Source organism: Sturnus vulgaris, chromosome 3 (assembly GCF_052056855.1).
Source record: "Sturnus vulgaris isolate bStuVul1 chromosome 3, bStuVul1.hap1, whole genome shotgun sequence".
In the NCBI taxonomy this organism is placed as follows: Eukaryota; Metazoa; Chordata; class Aves; order Passeriformes; family Sturnidae; genus Sturnus; species Sturnus vulgaris.
In genome coordinates, this window is record NC_142245.1 from 6,813,395 (window position 1) to 6,816,687 (window position 3,293).

General features: G+C 54.2%; 1 long non-coding RNA gene across 1 annotated transcript; it reads left to right on the plus strand.

The window, feature by feature from the left end:
- Nucleotides 1-60: 60 nt before the first annotated feature.
- On the plus strand, nt 61-2,012 carry LOC148224166 (uncharacterized). Its single transcript, XR_015802110.1, has 2 exons — nt 61-228; nt 481-2,012. It is a non-coding gene; the product is annotated as an uncharacterized LOC148224166 (long non-coding RNA).
- Nucleotides 2,013-3,293: the final 1,281 nt, after the last annotated feature.

Here is a 3,293-nt window from a genome sequence, read left to right on the forward strand (position 1 = left end):
AGGGTGGGCGGGGCCTCGCGGTCACGTGGGGAGCGTGCGCGTGCGCGGCGTCGCCGCCGCCATCTTGGGTGCGGGCTGAGGGGAAGCGAGTGGCGTGAGGGGAGTGAGGGGACAGCACCTCCAAAAACGTGTCTGAGCAGCTCCTGGGGCACGAAAAGGACGCCCAGAGGAGAAAAGCAAAGCCTGAGGGCACCAAAGTGATAGCCAGGAGGAAAAGCGGAGCCTGAGGTAAGGCTAACTGCTGAGACGGCCCCACTGCCCTGACGCTCAGCCGAGACACAAAGTGTGACAACTTCCCCTCAAAAAAAAAAAAAAAAAAGCCATAAACAAGTAGTTTAACGGGAGAATCACCCTGCCTTAGCACCTTGTTAAAAAGCAAGCGTGAGGTGCTGGCTGCGAGGTGCTTTAGGCTGCACACACACAAGGCAGTGTTGCCCAACAAGTCAATAATTAAAGAGAGACACTGATGATTTATTTCAGCACTGCATGAGCTGCGTGCTCAGTGTATTCCCGAAATCAAGCGCGGCCACCACACTTCCAACACCGTCATTTATACTCAGAAATCCAGGGTTGGCAATTTCCCGAGCGCAGCCCCTCTTCTAGGATACATCGGTGTAACCCCGGCCAACTCTTCCACATGCTCAGGGGAAAGCTCTGCACCTCTTTTTGACCTGTTAAACGTGAGTTTTAGTGTTACGCCAAACGCAGTTCACCTATGGGATGCACGGAATTTGGGTGCTCTGCCACCTTAGGAATGTACACGTGGGCATCGACGTCTAGATTTACTACATCCTTCAAGCTTGGGAATTCCGGGGGTGTCCTTGAGGAAGGGATGCACCAATGAGTTCTCCGCGTGAAAGTGTGCAAAGATCTCCCGTTACGGTCCATCCCGACTTCAGACAATTTCGATTTATCCCGCATTTGGCAACAGCAGGAGCTGCTCCGTGCCCTCCGAGGGGACATTTCCAGCGGGGGAATGGCTCCACGTGGCTCCCGAGAGCGGCACGAGGCGAGGAGCCCGTGGCATAAGGCAAACAATCGTTAATTTGTGTCCACGGTGGGGAATTAAAAGGGGATTAGCACGGGGCGGTTTTTGCTCCGCCGTGTCCCGCACAGCGCCGAGGCCGGGGAGCGGCGGCCCGCCGGTCATTAACAAAAATGACAAAAATCTCTGCGGTGCTTGCTCAGTCAACGCCGCCCATCTGGGGAGCGGAGGGGAACTTTGGTACCTGGCTAATTCTCTGTAGAACAAATTAACCCGGTGTTGTGTCTCTCATTATTCTTATCCTCACTCGGCCGCCAGTTAAGCCGTTTTCTGTTGTCGTTCCTCTCAAATAAAATCTGTGACTTGAATAAATTTCCCCCGCAACTTTGTAGTGGCACCACACCTGCGGTATCAGCCGAAGATTGTCCTTTATCTGTTCCTTACGATTGAAGCTTCCTATTGTAGAGCTTCTCCTCCCGGAATTTTGTAGGGAGCACAGCAGCTTAGCGCGAACATTTTGTTTTGCGACGATGGGCGATCAGTTGTTTTCCTGATAATGCCGAAGAAAACAGAAGGCTGGAGGACGCAAATGAAACGCGATCGTCTTATCTTATAATTGCTTGGGTAAACAAGGGCTGGGAAAATTAACGCTGCAGCAAATTCCTGGGGAAGTTGGTGTGAGCACAGGCAGCCGGGCTGGGCCGTGAGCCCGGCCGTGAGCGCAGCAGGAGCAGGGCAGGAGCGGCGAGCCGGTGGCAAATCCGTGCGGGCTGCCTTGGCTGCGGTCCCCGCTGTCCGTCAGCGTCACCTGCCAGCACTGCCGGCGTGACAGCTGTGAAGGAGCACGGGCACGCTGACTGGCAGGACGTGTCGCAGCTAATGAGTCGCTGCACAATGCGGGTGTCACAAATAGCGCTGCGGCTATGGACGGCGAGAGGCAGAGATCGCCTGCGCGGCTCCGCTGCCATCTGTCACCTGTCACGGGCCGCTGTCGGGGCCGAGCCGGACCGCGGTGGCACAAAGCCCCACAGGCCGGTGTCATGCGGCAGACAGAACGCGGGCTGACATCAGCAGCTCGGGAGGAGCTCAGCGCGGGCTGCTGGGTTTTTCCACTGGGGCTGCTCCTCCCAGGCCTCCCGTGCCCACGCCACTGCACGGGGCTCTCTCGGCAGGCAGCAGTCCCACAGGACATGGGTAAAAAGGACGTTAAAGTCCGGCTTTAGTCTGAGAATCACGGGCTTGGAAGAGACCGTCAATATGATCGAGTCCAACCCAGCCCTAACACCACCTCGACTAAACCAGTGCCACATCCAGTGTTTTGTTAAACACATCCGGGGATGGTGACTCCACTACCTCCCTGGGCAGACCATCCAGTACTTTATCACTCCTTCCACAAAAAACTTTTCCCTAATATCCAACCTATATTTCCCCTTGCCACAGCTTAACACTGTGTCCTCTCGTTCTGTCAGTTGCTGCAGTCCTTTGGTGGAGCCCTGCAGTCTCCCAGGATGCCAGCCCTGGTGACACACTCACCCAGCCAGCTCCATCCTTGGTGCAGATTTCCCAGTTCCCAGAACATTCCAGGCTGCACCCTCACCGATGGCAGACTGAAACCCACAGCAGCCGGCTGTGCCAAGGGTTCCTGCTCAGTTCCAAGCCTTCTGCAAGTCATTCCCTGCTGCTGAGCTCTCAGCCTACGTGTTCCCCTTATTAAACTGAATTCCCATTTCTAGCGGGGTTTTGAGGGGTGCCCCTGTTGGGAGACGTGGGGCTGCAGAACAGCACAGCACAGCTTAATTGGGGTGCTGCTTTCTGCTTTTGAACTTGTCATCATTTATGAACAGCTTTAACATGTCCCCTGGTTTCTCCCTCCCAAAGAAAATCTCATGTTTAATGAACTTAATTTCAGATAAAAGGAATGTAAAGAAGAAAATTAAAAATGCATGAAGCTCTTGGAGTCATCCAATTACTGTGATGTCCACACAGCAATGCCAGCACGGATTTCACAAAGCAGGGAAAAGCAGGAAAGCACTGGGGCTCGCCACATGTAAATGCTGCTCTGTTCCAAAATGTGCTGAATTACAAATGGACATTTTATGCATTTCTTCCTCTTGATCTGTTGCAGAAGAAGATAAAGATCAAACATGCCAGCCCTCCCCAGCAGCGCCTGTCTGCATACCCACAATGCTTGTCTGCTTCTTCCCAAAGCCCGTCTAGCACTGCAGTCCCAACGTTGGGATGCCACAAGGCTTGGGAGGGCACTGTCACGGGGCAGCGTTCCTGTCAGAGAGAGCACACAGACAATGCC